The sequence below is a fragment of the Pelophylax lessonae genome (assembly GCF_965119305.1).
Source record: "Pelophylax lessonae genome assembly, chromosome: 3".
Classification (NCBI taxonomy): Eukaryota; Metazoa; Chordata; class Amphibia; order Anura; family Ranidae; genus Pelophylax; species Pelophylax lessonae.
This window is the reverse complement of record NC_138770.1, coordinates 24765503-24789553: the sequence shown is the minus strand read 5'-3', so window position 1 is coordinate 24789553 and position 24051 is coordinate 24765503. Positions and strand designations below refer to the sequence as shown.

The 24051-nt window shown below is 45.4% G+C and overlaps 2 protein-coding genes across 2 annotated transcripts in view; both read right to left on the bottom strand.

Annotated features, from left to right (window-relative positions):
* LOC309550250 (uncharacterized protein) overlaps nucleotides 1–24051 on the bottom strand; it is a gene marked incomplete at both ends in the record, with an annotated part of 974848 nt that overhangs the window by 736250 nt on the left and 214547 nt on the right. The window lies entirely within an intron of this gene.
* Nucleotides 1–24051, bottom strand: part of LOC309550781 (gastrula zinc finger protein XlCGF66.1-like) — a 353589-nt gene that overhangs the window by 214975 nt on the left and 114563 nt on the right. The window lies entirely within an intron of this gene.

Sequence of the window (24051 nt, the reverse complement as noted above, 5' to 3'; positions counted from 1 at the left end):
TGGCAGCAAATTTCAATTTAGTTTTAGTCTTAGGACTAAAATGGCATTTTAGTTTTAGTCCCATTTTAGTCTTCTGCAAGTGTTTTAGTTTTAGTCGTATTTATTCGACTAAAACGTCCTACATTTTAGCCGACTAAAGCTAATTTTAGTCATTTATAATCACAGCGATCAGGGATGAGGCTCATCCCTTAGACTGAGCCCATCCCTGATCAAGGTAAACAGCCAATGAAATTGGCTGTTTACCACGTGATCGGCTGTGTCAATTACAGCCGATCACATGAGCAGCTCCAGAGTGAGCCGCTCGTTCTCTCCTCAATGCGTGGCAATCAGGGACAAGGCTCGTCCCTCAGACAGAGCCCATCCCCGATCTAGGTAAAGAGCCAATGAAATTGGTTCTTTACCACATGACCGGCTGTCAATCACAGCCAGTCACAGAATGTCAACAAAGAACACGGTAACTAGCAGTCACCGTGTTCTCCTCCTCACACACTGATTCTGTGTGAGGAGGAAATTGTGGTAACAGCTAGTTACCGATTACAGTGCACCCCAAAATACACTGATTGCCCCCCCCCCCCAATAAGGAGGACCTGTCACTAGCTCATCAAAGTACCTGTCACTAGCTCATCAAAGTACCTGTCACTAGCCCATCAAAGTACCCGAGTACCTGTCACCAGCCCATCAGGTACTCTGATGACAGGTACTCGGGTACTCTGATGGGCTGGTGACAGGTACTCAGGTACTCTGATGGGCTGGTGACAGGTACTCGGGTACTCTGATGACAGATACTTGGGTACTCTGATGGGCTGGAGACAGGTACTCGGGTACTATGATGACAGGTACTCGGGTACTCTGATAACAGGTATTCGGGTACTTTGAGTATGTGTCATCTGAGTACCCGAGTACCTGTCATCAGAGTACCAGAGTACCTGTCATCGGAGTACCAGAGTACCTGTCATCAAAGTACCCGAGTACCTGTCATCAGAGTACCAGAGTACCTGTCTCCAGCCCAGAGTGCCAGAGTACCTATCTGCACCCCATCAGATTACCCGAGTACCTGTCTCTAGCCCATCAGAATACCCAAGTACCTCTCTGAAGCTCATCAGAGTACCCGAGTACCTTTTTGAATCCGATCAGTGTACCTGAGTACTTGTCTGCAGCCCATCAGAGTACCTATCTGCGGCCCATGCCTCCTAGATTATGTGTTGGGGTGTTTGCTTTCCAAAATGGGGTCATTTTATGGGGGTTTCCATTGTCCTGGGGTTCCAGGGCCTTCAAAAGTGTGATTGGTTGTAATGCAATTATATGTGTAATTTATGCTCCTAGAACACCTGACGGTACTTCTTGCATGTTGGGCCTCTGTATGTGGCTATGCTGGGACAAAGTCCCACATATATGGTATCACTATACTGAGGAGGAGTAGCAGAATGTATTTTGGGGTGTCATTTTTGCTATGCACATGCTATGTGTTAGAAATATCTTATAAATTGACAACTTTGTGTAAAAAAAAAATGCGTTTTCATTTTCTTTCCACATTTTCCAAAAACTTGTGGAAAAAAATGACGTGTTCAAAAGACTCATTATGCCTCATAGAATATACATTTGGGTTTTTTCTTTCCAAAATGGGATCATTTTGTGGGTAATTCAATTGTCCTGGTGCTCCAGGGCCTTCAAAAGTGTGATAGGTCGTTAGGAAATTATATGTGTAATTTATGCTCCTAGAACACCTGACGGTGCTCCTTGAATGTTGGACCTCTATATGTGGCCAAGACTGTGTAAAAGTTTCACACATGTGGTATCGCCATACTCAGGAGGAGTAGCAGAATGTATTTTGGGGTGTAATTGCAAGTTTTCATATACTGTGTGTGAGAAATAACTTGTTATTATGACAATTTTGTGTAAAAAAAAAATATATATTTCTTCATTTTCCCAAGAGTTGTGGGAAAAATTATAACTTCAAAAAACTCACCATGCCTCTTACTAAATACCTTGGACTGTCTACTTTCCAAAAAGGGGTAATTTGGGGGGTATTTGTACTGTCCTGACATTTCAGGGCCTCAAGAAAGGAGATAGGCCGTCGGTACATCAGGTGTGATCAATTTTCAATGATTGGCACCATAGCTTGTAGACTCTATAACTTTCACACAGACTAAATAATAACCACTAATTTGGGTTATTTTTTACCAAAGATATGTAGAAGTATAAATTTTGGCCCAAATTTATGAAAAAAAAATTACTTATTTGCAAAATGTTATAATAGAAACTAAAAATGTGTTTTGTTTTTTTTTTCAAAATGTTCACTCTTTTTTCACTTATATCGCAAAAAATAAAAAACCCAGTGGTGATTAAATACTACCGAAAGAAAGCCCTATTTGTGTGAAAAAAATGATAAAAATTTGATTGGGTACAGCATTGTATGAGTAATTATCATTCAAAGTGTGAGAGCGCCAAAAGCTGAAAATTGGTCTGGGCAGCAAGGGGGTGTAACTGCTCTGTATGGAAGTGGTTAACATTACACCGGGTGAGAGGTGAGTCAGGAGGAGGTAGTGAGAAGACATTGCTGGAAGTGGCAGTAGAGGAGGTAATAAGATCTTATTTTCTATTTACACCCAGTAACCCCCCGTCATGGCCGTCCTCTTCCTCCATAGTCACTGTGACATCTTTTATCTCCAGCAGATGATGATACACACATATATAGTGTGGAAAACTAGATGAACCCCTTCAGCATAGCTCCCAACTGTCCCTGATTTGGAAAAAAAGTCCCTCTGTCCTTCTTTCCTCCTCATTTGTCCCTCATTTTGGTCTCATCTATATATTTGTATATAAAATACACTGTTTATCTTTTAAAAAGTGTTTCCCAGTGCTAAACCTTTCATCCAATTTCTAAATTGCTGGCTCTGCAAATTTCAAAAGCCAGTAGTGATTAAAAAAAAAAAAGCACTTGTGGGTTCAACTAACCATTTTTTTTTGCATAATTCTCCTTTAGGGGGCGTGGCAGGGGGTATGTCTTATGCCTACACACTTTTGCTGCTAGGCATCCCTCGTTCCTATCTCAAAAAGTTGGGAGGTATGCCTTCAGGGTCAGAACATTTCCCCACTTTCGGGGCCGGAACATTCTCTTCATTTTGGAGATAAATTCTAGTAATATGTTCCTCTAAACAAACAGCGCTGACAATAAATAGACAAGACAATGACCATCCTGACTAGAGATGGGCTCGAGCGTATTTGAGTTCACACGTGCCCGATCCCACCAGGAAGCCGACACTGCACTCCGCTAATCACAGGCAGTGAGACATTTCCCGATCCACAGCTGCACAGATCAGTAAATGTCTCACTGCCTGTGATTAGCGGACTGCAGTGTCAGCTTCCTGGCGGGATCAAGTATGTGCCAACTCTAACACGCCCAAGCTCATCTCTAATCCTGACCATACATGGCCTACAAAGGGCAATTATTACACAACACAGGCAGCAAATGGGCAATCATTACAATAAATGATGGAGCGCAGGGGTCAGGAGTATGGATCATAGAGCCCCTTACATTGCTGGTCAGGAGGAAGAAAACATTCCCCAGCCTGCCATAAGGAATATGTTCCATCATTGGTGTCAGAGGGAGGAAAATACTGAGGGCTGAGGGAAGTAGATGAGCTGAGGGGATGTGAGGGTTTAGTAAAGCTGGAAGACTTTAGGTGCCTCTGAAAGGGTCATGTATCTGAAGGACTCTAAGAACCTTGAGGGGGTAGTCAGGCTTCAGGGCTCTGAGGGAATAGGGGGCTGGAGGGCTCAGGGGACTCTGAGGGACAGAGGGGGGGTCTATGATTGTCCTCCCACCCCACCTGCACTTATTTTTCAGACCTTACAGAACTGGCAATCTTAACCATCTTATTGTCCCACTGGTCATGTGATTTGTTATAGAATAATATGTAAGAAGAAGAAGGGAATGCCTGCATTCATTGGTGAGCACTTGTTCTTAAGGGAGTTCTGTTTCAGCTGCAAACCACCTCAGAAACTAAACAAACCCAACAGAGAAAAGGGAAATTCTGATCTGGCAGGCTAAGAGGGTCCAAGGTCCTCCAAGATGTAACAAACCCAAAACAGTCCAGATTAAATGTATTCTCATGGGGACAGTAGTTCTTAAATGTACAGCAACTCTCCTATCCCCCTCACATCCACATCCTATTATTGTGACCAATACCATACAAATAATTCTTACTTTTATTTCCCAAAGTTATCCGTCTACAAGGAGACCTGTATAGATCAAATGACGGCACCAATGATGATGGAGGAGGAGCAGAGTCACATGACTGGGAAGATACTAAATCTCACCCTGGAGATCATCTACCTGCTGACCGGAGAGGTAAGGAGGATTCTGGGAGGTCACATGACATCACTCTTATCTCTATTAATTAAACACAGACCTGACCCGAGAGGTTCAGAGGATTCTGGGAGGTCACATGACATCACTTATCTCTATAAATAAAACACAGACCTGACCAGAGAGGTGAGGAGAAATCTGGGAGGTCACATGACATCACTTATCTCTATAAATAAAACACAGACCTGACCAGAGAGGTGAGGAGGATTCTGGGAGGTCACATGACATCATTCTTATCTCTATTAATAAAACACAGACCTGACCGGTGGGGTGAGGAGGATTCTGGGAGGTCACATGACATCATTCTTATCTCTATTAATAAAACACAGACCTGACCAGAGAGGTGAGGAGGGTTCTGGGAGGTCACATGACATCATTCTTATCTATATTAATAAAACACAGACCTGACCGGAGAGGGGAGGGGGATTCTGGGAGGTCACATGACATCACTCTTATCTCTATTAATAAAAACAGACCTGCCTGGAGAGGTGAGGAGGATTCTGGGATTGTAACATGATATTCCTATTGGTTCCTCAATACTGAGATTTCCTCTTCTGAAGTCAGGTGATCATATGACCATGTATATAGTTAAGTCGCGCTAATCATTAATATAGATCAAATGAAGTCCATATAAAGTCCAATGTAAATAAATTGATCTGTAGAATCAGTGATTTTCAATCCAGACTCCCAATGGTCGTGTGCTTACCAAAATAATTAATTTGTGAAGCGAAATATCCAAAACCAAGACTTTAACAACTTGATTGTAGAAAATCCAGGTTGGACTCATAATAGTTGTGTGTTGTTGGGTCATGAAATTAACCAAAAAAGAGGAAAAACGCCATAGCGTAAAACCCAACAATAATGGATATACTCGAAAAATATTTTTAACACCAGTGTAAATAAATATCCAGTGAATAAATATATATGAAAAAAAGGGTGATGTTCAAAATAAAGAGGTGAGTAAGGGAAATCCTCCACCAATAATTATTCTGCTTACCAGAAGACAAATTAAATATACAGAGAAACACATCAAAACAGGGGTAAGATCCAGTGAGGAAAAACACCTGAAGGCACTCCTTACCAGAGGACAGACAGTCAATCACATAAATCAGCTAAGGGATTGATGCTCTATCCTCCACGGTATATAACGCCTCTTACCAGACTTAGATGATGTAAGCGCTTGTAGAGATCATATGGTAAATGGAAAAATCACAAACTGGACACGGATTTCTTCCAGAAGGACCCTCAAATGGATGCCACCACAGAGGACCGACAGGCAATCACATAAATAAGCCAAAAGACTGGTGCTCTATCCTCCACCACATATAATGCCTCTTACCAGACTCAGATAGTATAGGCACTTGTAAACTCCTATAATTTTCACAGGCTCCACACGTAATGGCTCCAAAGAGACCCCCAAAAGATGTCACCACCATAAAACCATAAAGAAAAAAGAGGCTCCATAGTGTAAAACCGTATAAATGTTTAATATAAAAAAGGGTATCAAACTCACATGCAGGAAAAACAAATGATCATTTGGAAAAAGCCTCCTAAGGTCACGGCATACTGACGTCACCCTACAGCATTCAGGAAGTGCGGATATGCGGAGCCGTCCGGCCGGCGGCTTGGCAGGCTTGTCCTATTGTCTGTTTTGAGATGGAATGTGTATTGTGTTAAAAGTCTACCTGTTCTATTGTTAAATGTTAATGACCTCACATTGTTCTGCCTGCCTTAAGATAAACTTATTATGGGATTTATATGTGAATGTGGATTGGTTGCTAAGGGGGAGGGGGGATTGTTCCACAGTATATATCTCTTTGTGCATGTGTTTCATTAAACAGTTTGAATTCTAGTTCACCCTCAATCTAGAGTGTTGTTCTTATTGGGGGAAGCTGCTACAAGGGATTGCTATGCTTTTCATACTCCCTTGGATAATCACTAAGCTCTTGTAAGAGCTTGTATTGCTTCACTCTCTGGGGAAAGAGAGGTTCACCCACAGGAACCTGGAGCCTTGTCGTAGGTCCAGGGTGGGCAGGGGTTGGCGAGACCTCAACCAAGCTGCGGCGGTTCGTGGGGTCTGAGGTGGTTATGGTGTCTGGTGGAGTGCTTGGAGCCCTCGGGAAGCACTAGGAGCATCCGTCAATGGAGGTACCCAGTCGGGGTGCCGGTTGATCCATTACAATTACCAAGACGGGTAGTGCTGGCACATGTAAGTTCGGCAATTGGGAATACCCAATAAGGATAACTGTTGAGTAGTTGAATAAGAAAAAGAAAGAAGAGGAAAGAGGAAAGATTGAAGAAGAAAGTGGACCCGACCCCCCCATCCCGCACCCCACATTCCCAGGGCCCAGACAGCTGGCAACAAGCTTATGGGTTACCAGTAAGGTAACAGAGCCATGGCTCCCACACCTTATCAAACATCTTCATTTTATCGTTTAATATGGCAGACATGCGTTCGTTCACCATAATCCAATAGAGTTTATGCCTGAGCTGGATCGAATGGCAGGACAAGAGACCTCCAAGATCTTGCAGTCGTAATTTTTGCAGCTGTGAATATAAAAGTGATTAATTGTCTCTGGGCCCTTGTGGCTGTCTCCACCTTGAGAGCCAATAAGGCCTGCTGTGGGGATTTAGTCAAATTAATTTGGGCAAGGGTGTAAATAAAATTATACACCCTTATCCAGTAGCGACGTACCTTGTGGCATTGCCACCAGATATGGTACATCATTCCTTCCTGACGACAGCCATGAAAGCACAATGGGGACACCCCGGGTACATAAGCAGCTAGCCGCACCGGCACCATGTACCACCGCAGAAGCACTTTATAGTTTGCCTCTATGATGGAAGTTTTGATTAATGATCTCGAAGCATCCTGAGCCATAAGTTGCTAGTCGTCCAGCTCAGTGCTGTCCTGTATATCTGCTTCCCACTGCACCATATAGGTCAACTTAGTAGAAAAGTCCATCAATATATTATATAGTTCAGATATATGGCTTTTTGCCTTATCGAACTTCCGACATAAAAATTCCATGGGGGACATCGTGAGTATATCAGAGTGCTGTGACAGGGTGCGCAAGAAATTTGTGATTTGAGTAAAGCGGAAGGATTCAGACAAAGGCATGGCATATTTCTCAATTAATTTCTGTCTTGTTAAGATACCCCTGTGATCGCAAAAATCCGCTATGCGTATGAGACCTTTGTTGGTCCACCATGCAAATGCTCTGGGGGAGGGGCCCGGGGGAACCCACTGTTATTGAGTATGGGAGCCAAGGGGGTGTGAGGTGATTTGAAGTTGTGAAATTTTGACAGTCTATCCCAGACATCCAGTGAATGAGATAAGGCCGGGCATAGAATCGGGGGACGTTCCCTTGATGGAATCCATAGAATATGAGAGATCAGTTTGTCAGGGACTGAGCGTGCCTCCAACTGCATCCAAATAGTACGGGATTGGGTAGAGTGAAACTTTGCCAATTGGGCCAATTATGCAGCGTAGTAATATTTCAACAGATCTGGTATTCCCAGGCTGCCCCGTCTTCTAGGTGCATACAGCGTACGTCTATTCACCCTAGGCCTCTTTTTCCCCAAATAAAAGATAGCATTTTACCTTGAAACATCTTCACTTCAGATCTACACAGTGCTATTGGTAGTGTACGAAACAAATACAACACCTTTGGGAGGAAATTCCTCTTTACCGAGTGTAGTCTGCCAAACCACGAGGGAGGATGAAGCAATCATCTATCCATGTCAGCCAGTAGACGAGTAAAAAGCGACGGATCATTTCTGGAATATAGCGTGTGTATGGACGGTATCAAGTGTATGCCGAGGTAAGGTAATGCATCTGATTGCCAAATGAAATTGTAGGATTGTTTCAGAGTAGAGACCGTTGCCTCCTCAAGAGATATATTCATAGCTTGTGACTTAGCTTGATTCGTTTTCAAGCCCGATATCTTTGTAAATTTTTCAAGTAGTGCACAGGCACTATATTTAAAGGGATTTTTATTTATTTATTTTTATTTTAAACATTAACCACTTTCAGACTGCTCACTGTGCTGCTACTGTGGCACAGTGGCAGCCCTGGGTCCAACAACGTAGACCTACGTCGATGGATTCTTGACTGTCTCGGCGGCGTTTGTTTAGACACAGCGGGAGTCGGGGCAGAGGAGGAGAGGTGGCGATTGCCATCTCTCTTCCCCGATCGTCAGGGAAAGAGTGAGAAAATCTGCCTGCTTATGTAAACAAAGCAGGCGGATCTTCTCTGTGACAAACAGGGACAGATCACAGGATTCAGCATAGCTGAACCTGCGATCTCTGTCTCTGTCACAGAACCCCCCACACACATCAGTAAGCATGAGGCACACATTTAACCCCTTGATCACCAACAGTGTTAACCCTTTCCCTGCCAGTGTCATTATTACAGTAACAGTGCATATTTTTTGCTGTACTGTACTTTTTCATTACTGTAGTAATGTCACTGGTCCCCCCAAAAGTGTCCAAAATGTCAGTTGGGGTCCGATCTGTCCACCGCAATGTTGCAGTCCTGCAAAAAATCGCAGATCGCCGCCATTATTAGTGAAAAAAAAAAAACAATAAAAATGACAAATCTTTCCCGTAGTTAGTAACTTTTGCGTAAAATATGTAGCAGAAAACAAATTGGCCTAAAATGTTAAAAAATGTTGATTTTTAATTTTTTTGGGGGAATTTTATATATCAGAATGTGAAAAATATTGTTTTTATTTTTTTCAAAATTGTCACTCTTTTTTCAAAAATTAAAAATCGCACAGGTGATCAAATATCACCAAAAGAAAGCTCTATTTGTGGGAAAAAAACGACATAAATGTAATTTGGATACAGAGTTGCACGACCCCACAATTGTCTGTTATATAAAAACAGTGCTGAATCGCAAAATATGGCCTGGTTAGGAATGGGGTAAAATCTTCCGGTCTTAAGGTGGTTAAAATATGCTCATTGAGAATTTTTTTGTCAAAGACATGTAGCTAAATACATTTTGGCCTAAATATATGACAAAAATTGAATATATTGGATATTTTTTAACTGTCAAATTAGAAAATGTCAATTTTTCGCAAACTTTTCGCTCTTTTTTTATTAATATCGCAAAAAATAAAAGGCGCAGAGGTGATCAAATACCACCAAAATAAAGTTCTGTTTGTGGGAAAAAAAGAACATAAATTTTGTTTGGGTACAGCGATGCATGACCGCACAATTGTCAGTTAAATTTGCGCAGTGCCAAGTTAAAAAAAGTGGCCTGGTCATTGAGCAGCAAAATCCTCAGGGGCTAAAGTGGTTAATTAAAATCACTGCTCCTTTAACCACTTCCCGCCCGCCCTATAGGCAAATGATGGCGGGAAAGTGGTTGCATTATCCTGACCGGACGTCATATGACGGAGGCAGGATAATGAGCTCTGTGCGCCCCCGGGGGGCGCGCAGAGCGGTGATCGTGATGCGACCTGTCACACTGACACACCGCATCTCCGATCTCGGTAAAGAGCCTACTCACGTAGGCTCTATACCATGTGACCAGCCGTGTCCAATCACAGCTGGTCATATAGTACACAAGAAGAGCCATTGATCGGCTTTTCTCAGTACGTGCCTGACAGGCACGAGTAAAGGAGCGCCGATCTGCAGCTCTCCTGACTGGGGGGGGGGGGGGTCTGCACTGGTAATCAGATCATTGACTAGAACCACCAGGGATGCCCACTCATGACCCCAGGGATGCCCACTATGGCCACCAGGGATGGTAATCAGGGCTCAGGGAGCCCCTCAGTGCCCTCCCCATCAGTGCTGCCTGCCAGTGCCCTCCCCATCAGTGCTGCCCACCAGTGCCCATCATTGCCATCTATCAGTGCCGCCCACCAGTGCCCATTATTGCCCACCAGTGCCGCCTATCAGTGCCCATCAGTGCCACCTATCAGTGCCCACCAATGCTGCATATCAGTGCTACCTATCAGTGCCACATATCAGTGCCTATCAGTGCCGCCTATCAATACCACCCATCAGTGCCACCCCATTAGTGCCTCCTCATCAGTGCCTGTCAGTGCAGTCTCATCAGTGCTCATCAGTGCAGGAAAAAACGTATTTATTTACAAAATTGTATAAAATAAAAAAAAAACTTTTTTTTTTTCTAACTTTTCGGTCTTTTTTTTTTATTTGTTTAGCAAAAAAGAAAAAACCTTGCGGTGATCAAATACCACCAAAAGAAAGCTCTATTTGTGGGGGGGAAATTACATAAATTTGGTTTAGGTACAGTGTTGCATGACCGCACAATTGTCATTCAAAATGCAACAGCGCTAAAAGCTGAAAATTGGCCTGGGCAGGAAGGGGGTGAAATTGCCCTGTATTGAAGTGGTTAAAAAAAATATTTTGTAAAAAAAAAAAGAAAAATTGCAAACATGAAAAAATAATAAAAAAAAAAGAAAACACGCACACAGAAATTTCTGGTGTTGGCGAACACCCAAACGGACGATGTTCAAGCCGAACTTATGCCAGTCCCGAACCATTTGCCCATCCCTACTCCCTGGTTATCTCTCGCCTCGACTACTGCAACTCCCTCCTCATTGACTTACCTTTACATATGATATCCCTCCTTCAGTCCCTCATGAATGCTCCTGCCAGACTCCTCCACCTTACAAACCGCTCAGCATCTGCTACCCCTCTCTGCCAATCCCTCCATTGGCTGCCACTCACCCAACAAATTTAAATTAAAAATACTAACGGTAACTTACAAAGCCATCCACAACTCGACCCCCAGCTTCACCACTAACCTGGTCTCAATATTCTAACCAAATCATCCTCTTCGATCTTCCCAATATCTTCTGCTTTCTAGTTCCCTTGTCATCTCCTCCCACCTCCAAGACTTCTCCCAAGCCTCTCCTGTAGTGTTGAGTGAACACGGACTGTATTATTTGTGTTCGTACCGAATAATTGAATTTTTTGTACCCGAACACGGACACGGACACTTTACTGTATGTTCGGGTAAAAATCCGTGTTCAGTCGTTTTATTTCCGGGTTTTGCATGCTTTGGCGCTCTTTTCATGGCGGGCTTTCAACAGCCAATCAACAATCGTTTAACTGGTGTGCCTTAAGCCATCCCAGCCATGCCTGCAAATGTATCAGTAGCTGTGATTGGCCGTCTGAAGCATGTGACCAAGTCTTTATAAGTTCGAGGCAGCCGCAGCGGCGTCATTCTGCTGCTTAGATCAGGGACAGAGCACACATACGTGCTGGCTGCTGATTAGGGAAAGACAGGCAGGGAAAACGAATTGGTGTCCGGATAGAATTGAGGGACAGGTCGGAGTGTTTAGGCAGGGCGAGTTGTAGGCATTTTAGGGATAGAGTCTGCTGAATTATAGGGTCAGTGTGTTCTACAAACTACAATCGATATTGCTGTGTGGGGTGGGGTCTGCACTTAATCCTGATCTACGATCTCTTCTCAATCGTGTTAGGGAGAGGCTGCTGCTGAATTTTAGGGAAAGTGTGAAGTGTGTTCTACAAACTACAATCGATATTGCTGTGTGGGGTCTGCACTTAGTCCCGATCTACGATCTCTTCTCAATCCTGTTAGGGAGAGGCTGCTGCTGAATTTTAGGGAACCTGTGTTCTACAAACTACAATCGATATTGCTGTGTGGTGTGGGATAGGAGATAGGCAGGTGTCAGTGATCCACATCCATTTTTCTGTGTGTGGGCTGCAGTGAACAGAATCTTTTTGGGCTGCAGTGAACACAATCTTTTTGGGGTGCAGTGAACAAAATCCTTTTAGGGTGCAGTGAACACAATCTTTTTGGGGTGCAGTGAACAAAATCCTTTTTGGGGTGCAGCGAACAACATCCTTTTTGGGGTGCAGTGAACACAATCTTTTTGGGGTGCAGTGAACAAAATCCTTTGTGGGGTGCAGTGAACACAATCTTTTTGGGGTGCAGTGAACAAAATCCTTTTTGGGGTGCAGTGAACAACATCCTTTTTGGGGTGCAGTGAACACAATCTTTTTGGGGTGCAGTGAACAAAATCCTTTGTGGGGTGCAGTGAACACAATCTTTTTGGGGTGCAGTGAACAAAATCCTTTTTGGGGTGCAGTGAACACAATCTTTTTGGGGTGCAGTGAACAAAATCCTTTGTGGGGTGCAGTGAACACAATCTTTGTGGGGTGCAGTGAACACAATCTTTTTGGGGTGCAGTGAACAACATCCTTTTTGGGGTGCAGTGAACAACATCCTTTTAGGGTGCAGTGAACACAATCTTTGTGGGGTGCAGTGAACAACATCCTTTTAGGGTGCAGTGAACACAATCTTTGTGGGGTGCAGTGAACAACATCCTTTTAGGGAGCAGTGAACACAATCTTTGTGGGGTACAGTGAACAGAATCTTTGTGGGGTGCAGTGAACACAATCTTTGGGGGGTACAGTGAACACAATCTTTTTGGGGTGCAGTGAACAAAATCCGTTTAGGGTGCAGTGAACACAATCTTTGTGGGGTGCAGTGAACAAAATCCTTTGTGGGGTGCAGTGAACACAATCTTTGTGGGGTGCAGTGAGCACAATCTTTTTGGGGTGCAGTGAACAACATCCTTTTTGGGGTGCAGTGAACAACATCCTTTTAGGGTGCAGTGAACACAATCTTTGTGGGGTGCAGTGAACAACATCCTTTTAGGGTGCAGTGAACACAATCTTTGTGGGGTACAGTGAACAGAATCTTTGTGGGGTGCAGTGAACACAATCTTTTTGGGGTGCAGTGAACAAAATCCTTTTAGGGTGCAGTGAACACAATCTTTGTGGGGTGCAGTGAACAAAATCCTTTTTGTGGTGCAGTGAACACAATCTTTTTGGGGTGCAGTGAACAAAATCCTTTGTGGGGTGCAGTGAACACAATCTTTGCGGGGTGCAGTGAACACAATCTTTTTGGGGTGCAGTGAACAACATCCTTTTTGGGGTGCAGTGAACAACATCCTTTTAGGGTGCAGTGAACACAATCTTTGTGGGGTGCAGTGAACAACATTCTTTTAGGGTGCAGTGAACACAATCTTTGTGGGGTACAGTGAACAGAATCTTTGTGGGGTGCAGTGAACACAATCTTTGGGGGGTACAGTGAACACAATCTTTTTGGGGTGCAGTAAACAAAATCCTTTAAGGGTGCAGTGAACACAATCTTTGTGGGGTGCAGTGAACAAAATCCTTTGTGGGGTGCAGTGAACACAATCTTTGTGGGGTGCAGTGAACACAATCTTTTTGGGGTGCAGTGAACAACATCCTTTTTGGGGTGCAGTGAACAACATCCTTTTAGGGTGCAGTGAACACAATCTTTGTGGGGTGCAGTGAACAACATCATTTTAGGGTGCAGTGAACACAATCTTTGTGGGGTACAGTGAACAGAATCTTTGTGGGGTGCAGTGAACACAATCTTTTTGGGGTGCAGTGAACAAAATCCTTTTAGGGTGCAGTGAACACAATCTTTGTGGGGTGCAGTGAACAAAATCCTTTTTGGGGTGCAGTGAACACAATCTTTTTGGGGTGCAGTGAACAAAATCCTTTGTGGGGTGCAGTGAACACAATCTTTGTGGGGTGCAGTGAACACAATCTTTTTGGGGTGCAGTGAACAACATCCTTTTTGGGGTGCAGTGAACAACATCCTTTTAGGGTGCAGTGAACACAATATTTGTGGGGTGCAGTGAACAACATTCTTTTAGGGTGCAGTGAACACAATCTTTGTGGGGTACAGTGAACAGAATCTTTGTGGGGTGCAGTGAACACAATCTTTGGGGGGTACAGTGAACACAATCTTTTTGGGGTGCAGTAAACAAAATCCTTTAAGGGTGCAGTGAACACAATCTTTGTGGGGTGCAGTGAACAAAATCCTTTGTGGGGTGCAGTGAACACAATCTTTGTGGGGTGCAGTGAACACAATCTTTTTGGGGTGCAGTGAACAAAATCCATTTTGGGGTGCAGTGAACAACATCCTTTTTGGGGTGCAGTGAACAAAATCCTTTTAGGGTGCAGTGAACACAATCTTTGTGGGGTGCAGTGAACACAATCTTTGTGGGGTACAGTGAACACAATCTTTGTGGGGTGCAGTGAACACAATCTTTGTGGGGTACAGTGAACACAATCTTTGTGGGGTGCAGTGAACACAATCTTTGTGGGGTACAATGAACACAATCTCATACTTCTGAAGATTTGAGGGTGCTGCCTGTTCCATACTCCTCCTACTCCTCATCCATCCTTTTAGGGGTACAAACAATAGTAATTGGGGCCTAGTGTGGTGGTGTACGTGTGAGATACATACACTTTTTTGATCATATTTCCTATTCCGCTATTCAATAAAAACCTTTCGGGGAACAATTAAATTGCGGGATAGTCTGTGTCGGTACGTGTGAGATCCACCTTTCCAAGTTTTTGGGGTTCATCTCATACTTCTGAAGATTTGAGGGTGCTGCCTGTTCCATACTCCTCCTACTCCTCATCCATCCTTTTAGTGGTACAAACAATAGTAATTGGGGCCTAGTGTGGTGGTGTACGTGCGAGATACATACACTTTTTTTGATCATATTTCCTATTCCGCTATTCAATAAAAACCTTTCGGGGAACAATTAAATTGCGGGATAGTCTGTGTCGGTACGTGTGAGATCCACCTTTCCAAGTTTTTGGGGTTCATCTCATACTTCTGAAGATTTGAGGGTGCTGCCTGTTCCATACTCCTCCTACTCCTCATCCATCCTTTTAGTGGTACAAACAATAGTAATTGGGGCCTAGTGTGGTGGTGTACGTGCGAGATACATACACTTTTTTTGATCATATTTCCTATTCCGCTATTCAATAAAAACCTTTCGGGGAACAATTAAATTGCGGGATAGTCTGTGTCGGTACGTGTGAGATCCACCTTTCCAAGTTTTTGGGGTTCATCTCATACTTCTGAAGATTTGAGGGTGCTGCCTGTTCCATACTCCTCCTACTCCTCATCCATCCTTTTAGTGGTACAAACAATAGTAATTGGGGCCTAGTGTGGCTGTGTACGTGCGAGATACATACACTTTTTTGGATCATATTTCCTATTCCGCTATTCAATAAAAACCTTTCTAGGGCAAGATCTTAAATTACAGAAATATGAGGAGACCGTCAAATAAGGGCCGTGGCCTGGGTCGTGGTGCTGCTGGTAGAGCTCCTGTTGCAAGGAGAGGACGTGGTCGATCTGTGCCAGCTACACGCACAAGTGAAACACCTTCCTCAAGTGTGAGTAGGCGACAGAACCTGCATCAGTATTTGGTAGGGCATCATACGCCTCTAGAAGTGATGAGGCCAGAACAAGTGGAGGCGATAGTAGATTGGTTTGCTGCTGACAGTGCCTCCAGTTCCTTCACATTGTCTCCCACCCAGTCTACTGCAGAAAGGTCACAGTTGGCACCTGCAGTCGATGTCCAACCGTCTTTCACCTCACCCCCTTGCAAATCAGGCAAGCAGTCTGAGCCCCAAGCCATACAGCAGTCTCTTCTTCTTTTTGAGGATTCTGTCAGCAGGGTTTCCCAGGGCCATCCACCTAGCCCTGCCCCAGAAGTGGAAGAGATTGAGTGCAGCGATGCCCAACCACTTATTTCTCAAGATGAGTACATGCAAGGACCATCGCAGCACGTCTCCGATGATGACGAAACGCAGGTGCCAACTGCTGCGGCGTTCAGCATTGTGGAGACCAACAAGAAGGGCAGGGGTGAAGACTGGGTGGAAGATGATGTGGAGGACGATGAGGTCCTCGACCCCACATGGAATGAAGGTCATGCAGGTGACCTGAGTAGTTTGGAGGAAGAGGCAGTGGTCGCACAGAGCCACCAGCACAGCAGAAGAGGGAGCAGGGTGCAGAAGCGGAGCGGCCGTGCCCTAGACACTACGCCCGCTACTGCCCAACGCAGCAAGGGAACGAGAGCACCAAAGTCAGCTCAAAGGAGTTCTCTAGCGTGGAAGTTCTTTAGAAAATGTGCTGATGACAGGACACGAGTGGTTTGCACCCTGTGCAATCAGAGCTTGAAGCGAGGCATAAACCTTCTCAGCCTGAGCACAACCTGCATGATCAGGCATCTAAGTGCAAAGCACGAGCTGCAGTGGAGTACACACCTTCAAAACCAAGAAACGTCTCTGGCTCATCCTGCTTCCTCTTCTCCTGCAGTCTCGGCCGCTCCAGCCACATCTGTAGTGATACCGGCACCTGCCACCCCGCAAACAGACGATCTGTCAGCAACACCACCACCTGGGTCACCAACAACCATCTCCACAATGTCCCGTGGAAGCGTTCAGCTTTCCATCTCCCAAACACTTGAGAGGAAGAGGAAGTACCCCCCTACCCACCCGCGATCCCTGGCCCTGAATGCCAGCATTTCAAAATTATTGGCCTTTGAAATGCTGTCATTCCGTCTGGTGGAGACGCACAGTTTTAAAAACCTTATGTCGGTGGCTGTCCCACAGTACGTCGTGCCCAGCCGCCACTACTTTTCCAGGCAAGCCATCCCTTCCCTGCACAACCAAGTGGGGGAAAAAATCAGGTGTGCACTGTGCAACGCCATCTGTGCCAAGGTCCACCTAACTACCGATACGTGGACCAGTAAGCACAGTCAGGGGCGTTATATCTCCCTAACGGCACACTGGGTAAATGCAGTGGCGGATGGGCCTGAGGCGGATAGCAATTTGGCGCATGTCCTTCCACCACCGAGGATTGCAGGGCGCTTCAGTTTGCCTCCTGTTCCTAACTCCTCCTACTCCGCTTCCTCATCCTCTACCGCCTCCTCATCCGGACAGCGTAACACCTTCACCACCAACTTCAGCACGGCCAGGGGTAAACGACAGCAGGCAGTTTTACAACTTGCCTGTTTGGGGGACAAACCACACACCGCGCAGAAGTTGTGGAGAAGCATGGAACAGCAGACAAATGAGTGGTTGCTGCCAGCGAGCCTCAAGCCCGGCCTGGTGGTGTGCGATAATGGGCGAAATCTCATAGCAGCTCTGGGACTAGCCGGTTTGACGCACATCCCTTGCCTGGCGCATGTGCTGAATTTGGTGGTGCAGAGGTTCCTTAAAAACTACCCCGATATGTCAGAGCTGCTGCAGAAAGTGCGGGCCGTTTGTGCGCACTTTCGGCGTTCTCACCCTGCTGCTGCTCGCCTGGCAGCGCTGCAGCGTAACTTCGGCCTTCCCGCTCACCGCCTCATATGTGACATGCCCACAAGGTGGAACTCCACCTTGCACATGCTGGAAAGACTGTGCGAGCAGCAGCAGGCCATAGTGGAGTTTCAGCTGCAGCACGCACGCGTGAGTCGCTCTGCGGAACAGCACCACTTCACCACCAATAACTGGGCCTCCATGCGAGACCTGTGTGCCTTGTTGCGCTGTTTTGAGTACTCCACCAACATGGCCAGTGGCGATGACGCCGTTCTCAGCTTAACTATCCCACTTCTGTGCCTCCTTGAAAAAACAATTCGGGCGATGATGGAAGAGGATGTGGCACAGGATGAGGAGGAGGAGGAGGATGAAGAGGTAACATTTCCAAGGCTTTCAGGGCAGTCATTCGCAAGGGACTCCGAGGGTGGGTTCCTGCACACACAAACGCCAGGGACACAATTGTCCAGCAGGGGCACAGTTCTGGAGGATGAGGAGGATGAGGAGGAGGAGGAGCTGGAGGAGGAGATGGAACCATGTTCACAGCAGGGTGGCACCCAGGCCAGCTCATGGCCATCACTGGTGCGTGGCTGGGGGGATACAGAGGACACGGACGATACACCTCCCACAGAGGACAGCCTTTCGTTGCCTCTGGGCAGCCTGGCACACATGAGCGATTACATGCTGCAGTGTCTCCACAACGACCGCCGAGTTGCCCACATTCTAACTTGTGCTGATTACTGGGTGGCCACGCTGCTGGATCCCCATTACAAGGACAACGTACCGTCCTTAATTCACTCACTGGAGCGCGATCGCAAGATGCGCGAGTACAAGCGCACGCTGGTAGACGCCATGCTGCTGGCATTCCCATCTGACAGCGGGGCCACAGTGGAAGCACAAGGCAGAGGAGGAGGAGGAGGAGGTCGCCAACGCAACCAGGGCACCGCCAGCACCTCAGAAGGCAGGGTTAGCATGGCCGAAATGTGGAAAAGCTTTGTCAGCACGCCACAACAAACAGCAGCACCAGCAGCTCAGATGGAACGTCTTAGCAGGAGGCAGCATTTTACCAACATGGTGGAGCAGTATGTGTGCACACGCCTACATGTAGTGAATGACGGGTCTGCCCTCTTCAACTTCTGGGTCTCCAAATTGGGCACATGGCCTGAGCTTGCCCTTTACGCCTTGGAGGTGCTGGCATGCCCTGCAGCCAGTGTATTATCTGAACGGGTATTTAGCACGGCTGGGGGCGTTATAACAGACAAGCGCAGCCGCCTGTCCAGAGACAATGTGGACAAGCTCACGTTCATTAAAATGAACCAGGCATGGATCCCACGGGACTTTTCCGTACCTTATGCAGAATAGCAATGGATACCGACCTTACCCACCCATTGTTCCATTTTTGCTCTTTCTCACTCTTTTGGGGTGTACCCTCATTTAAAATTTGTGAAAAGAAGCAGTGTTGGCTACCTCGTCCTCCTCCTCAGGGCCAGATTAACGTAGGGGCTATTGGAGCTGCAGCTCCAGGCCCCTACCTTTTATATAGGCCCCGGGTTGGCCATATTCACTGTTACCGCTCTTCTGTCACTTGTAAACACAGAAGTCTGGCTTCTATGCTCGCTTCCCCAGGCAGCACCCTCAGAACCTCCCCACACAGCGCGAAGGCTGGACAAGGAGGGACAGTTGCCGATGCATGGATGTGTTTATGGGCTTCAGAGACAGCATCCCATTTTGAATTAGGCATGCATGGCTGCACCCTTCCTCCTCTGGGTGCATGCCAAGGCACGGCCCTTAAGGCCCTTCAAAATCCTCAGCACCAAGACCATGATGCTCTTAATCCGGCCCTGGTCCTCCTCCACCGCCGCTTCCATCTACACCGCCCATAGGTGTGCGCAGCCTATTGCATTAGGGTGTGCACCCCAAAGTTGAAATACACATGCATGTGTTTGCCTACATGTACATGGCCCGATACATTACTCTCCCTGCTGGCAAAGAGAAATAGAGCAGAGCAGGTCCGAGGGAGATCTTTCCCATCTCCTCACTGGCAAACAGAGCGATAATGCTATGTGCCCTAGGTGATTAGGGTGTGCCAAGGTACACCCGGCACACCCTGTGCGCACGCCTATGACACCGCCACATCCACCACCACCTCAACCTCCCTCCTACTCCATATGGGCCTCGTCCTTCAGAGATGAAGAACATTGTTTTATTTTTCTGTTTTTTTTTTTGTTGTTTTAAGTTATTTCCCTATCCACATTTTTTTTTGCAGAGCACTTGCCATGCTCTTAACTATGTTTTGCTGCCATTTGCAGCACTCTAGCCCTTTCCATTGGTGTTTTAGAGCCATTTTAGTGCCTTAAAGTTCGGGTCCCCATTGACTTCAATGGGGTTCGGTGTCCGGGAAAAGTTCGGCAAAAGTCCGGGACACGTTCGGTTGAAGTTCAAGTTCGGCTGAACCCGTCGAACACGGACATCTAGGTGTCCGCTCAACCCTACTCTCCTGTCCTACTGAACTCCCTACCCCAATCTGTCTGACTATCTCTTACTCTATCCACCTTTTGGTGTTCCCTGAAAATTCACCTCTTCAGAGAAGCCTATTCTGCCCCCCACCTAACAACTGCACTTTTATTTTCTTCAGCAGCCCATCCCCCACAGTTATTACCTTTTGTATCACTTGACCCTACCTCCTAGATTGTAAGCTCTAAAGAGCAGGACCCTCCGATTCCTCCTGTATTGAATTTTATTGTAATTGTACTGTTTGCCCTAACATTGTAGAGCCTGCGCAAACTGTTGGCACTATATAAATTCTATATAATAATAATATACGACTGCCTAGTCCAGCCTTTCTCAGCCAGGGTTCCTCCAAAGGTTCCTAGGGGCTCCTTGTCACTTCCTTGGGCTGTATATGGAAGTGTCACCTACCAGCCGTTTCTGGATACTGAAGTCTGTCATTGCACCGACACACACAATTTTTTTCGTTCAATATATTTTTTATTCTAATTTTAACAAGAGTGCAAAAAAAAAAAATGAATAAAATGGTAAAGGAAGAAATCCAATTGGTGAGGATGATCACTTGTCTGGAATGTGGAGGTGGAGTCGGTAATAATTTGTGTACAATACAATACACAACGTGTTACATTATTATAACAAAGTATTGTAGAGAAGATCACACCATAGAAAATGGGGTAAAGGAGAAAATAAACCCGGATATGAAGGTGACATTTGTGTACGAGGAACACCTTAACAATTACCACAATTTTATTCTCCAGGGCCTCTGCTTTCAGAAAATATATGTTTGGGGGTTTTATCTAATCTTCAGGCCCAAAATCTGCATTTTACCATGTGTGCAAAAATAATGCAAAACACAGGTCTGGCAGTGAAAGGGTGTCTAGATGGGATCACTCTGCTGTGGTCACATTAGAGCTCCCCCTAGCTGCAGCCTGGTAATAACATTGCTAGGAGGTCTATTCATTTATCTGCTCCATACTTCCCCTCTTTATATAAACGTCTCCTGACATGTAGGGGTAAATATTAGAACATTTACATAGCAATTCTCTCAGTGACAATGCATGTACATTCCTTCTGTGTGATTGGGGAAACAATGAATGTTATTAGGGGATTTGCTGATCTGGTTGAATATTTTCCATTGTTTTAAAATGGAAAATGTTGCATTTGGACACTAGATGGCACCAATTGCTATGATGCTTAGCGCCATCTAAAGGCCAAATTAGGTATTTTTGGTTTTAAATCAATAGTTGGTTTAATCCTGTGGTTTTATTTTGTTTATGTCCTTCAATGTGTACTGTACTCATAAATACATGGGTATGATCTCAGGTATTTGTATGACCCCCTCCCCGACATAGGAAGCGAAGGGGTCTATGCAAAAAATATGTTGGGTGAGTGTGACAAGCATGTGTCCACCCGTGACGATTTCTGGCCGTATTCTAATAAACACAATGATTTCCTATAATCGTCAGCTCCAACTGGTGGCCATAATGAGGTATTAGTTCCAAAATACCTCAATTAGGAAAAAAAGTTCAATACTGCATTATGGCCACTAGATGGACCCAATGATCATAGGAAATCACTGAATGAAATTAAAATACGACCAATATTTGTCATGGATGAATGAATGCTTGTCATATTTGTTCATCTATTTTATAAAAACTAAACATGTAAGTGAAGTGGTAACTATTGAGCCAATCACTTCATCAAACCACACATAATATCTCCCTTCAAATGGAAAACAGAAATTATTTACAGAAAATCAAACAGTATAAATATTTTCCAACCAATAACCTCCACCCAGATAAGATATGTAGAAATATAAAGACAAGCGGTGTTACATCTCGTGCCGCACTCCGCCAAGCCACCCAAACCCACACAGGAGCAAAGGAAAGAAGTTCTCACCTAGTTTATCTCCGAGTTCTCCTTCCCTCCTGTTGGGGGATTGGAGAAAGAGGGACTGAAGACAGAGAGACACGCTTCGGGGTCACCACTGGTAAGTAGAGCCTTGAAATGAAGGACATCAACTTCAGAACTTCTGTCTTGTCTGTGCAAAGTTTACTGTTAAAGATATATGGGATCTCACAGCTTCTACCGTGTTTCCCCGAAAGTAAGACCTACCCTGAAAGTAAGACCTAATGTTATTCTTGGGGAGGGCTTCAATATAAGCCCTACCCTGAAAATAAGCCCTGAAAATTAGTGTATGAAAAATCCTAGGATGCACTTTATTAGTGTTTTAAATAATGTCCAATGTGTGTTTTTGTAATATAATACTGTGAAATACATTCCTTGCATCGCCGCTCTGCTCTAAGCTGATTCTGTCTCCTCTCATACCTTAGCTGTCCTGTCAGATGGGGATCTCAGCCCCTCCCCTCTGCAGTGTAACACAGAAGCGCAGAGTGTTCGATTAGAATTGTGGGAAATACCTTTACATCGGCACTTCCGTGACCCCCAGCTGTCAGCGGGGGAGAAGAGGGCGGCAGATCAGCTTAGCCCGTAGCAGCGATGAAGAAAATGGATTTTTGTAAGATCTTACCGTAAAATCCTTTTCTCTTAAGCTCATTGACAGACGTAGTCTTCTTGATTCTCAAGAGCTGGGTTATGTTGTCTCCGCAGGAGTAGGACTAGGCAGAAAGACAAAACGTTCTGGCTCCACCTTAGGGGCAGTCCCTGAGGGTATATCCTCCCTCTCTCTGCTACAGGGAATCAGTTCTGTTCTAAAGCAGTAACAGAGAATTTAACCCAACCCAACTCAATGATAGAGGGGCGGGTACTACGTCTGTCAATGAGCTTAAGAGAAAAGGATTTTACGGTAAGATCTTACAAAAATCCATTTTTCTCTATCGCTCATTGACAGACGTAGTCTTCTTGATTCTCAAGAGCTGGGACATCCAGAAGCAGTGCCACAAATGAGGGGTGGGATTGACAAAAATCAAAATCCAATCTAGAAGGCCCAACCGGAGCCAACCAGAAGTATCAAAGGACTCATCGAGTAAACAGATGAGACCTACCCCACAAATCCTCGAGGTAGACCAACAGTCTCCTCAAACAGTGGCCTGCAGGAACCTTGCGGCCAGAAGAGGCATCTGACGATGCCATCACATAAACCTTATACAATATTGTAAAGGTATGAACCGACGACTAAACAGTCGCCTTGAAAAACCTGAACCACTGACGCCTGATGGCGGAAGGTCCAGGAAACTCTAAGCGCCCGAGTAGAATGCGCCTTAACAGGGAACGGGGGATCCCGACCCTTAGATAAAATAAGTCTATACCACCGTCTGTCTGATCCATCTAAAGATGGTCGCAGCAGAACAGGCAACCCCTTCTTAGGGCCATCCGTGATCACAAACAGTGAATCCGTTACAAATTGAATCCATAGTATTCAAATATATCCTGATCGCCCGAACTACATCCAAGGAATGCCATGCAAATTCTTGAGGATGATTGGGCTAAGGACATAGGAAGGACAATACACTGTCCTCATTCAATGAAACTTTGAAACCACCTTAGGAAGGAAGGATGGATTCGGATGAAGAACAACCTTATCCCTATGAACCACCAGATCTGGGGAACAACAGGATAATGCAGCCAGTTCTGACACCCTGCGTGCAGAAGTGATAGCCACCAAGAAGACCACCTTCTGGGATAAAGTAAGCAAGGGAATCTCCCTGATATTTTCAAAGGGAGGTGTCTGAAGAACCGACAGCACCAAATTAAGATCCCAGGATGGTAACGGCGCGTGCACTGGCGGAGCCAGGTGTAGCACCCCCTGGATGAAATTCCGCACCAAGGAATGAGTAGCCAAAGGCTTCTGAAAGAAGATAGCAAATGCTGAAACCAGACCCTTGATAACACTCAAGGCCAGCTTCTGCTCAACTCCCTGTTGCAGAAAAGCCAATATTCGGGCTACCGAATAAAGATGTAGATGGAACCCAAGGGATTCACACCACACAATATAAGACTTCCATGTACGATGATAATCTTTCTGGAAGTCGCTTTCCTTGTTTTAATTAGAGTAGGAATAACTGAAGCTG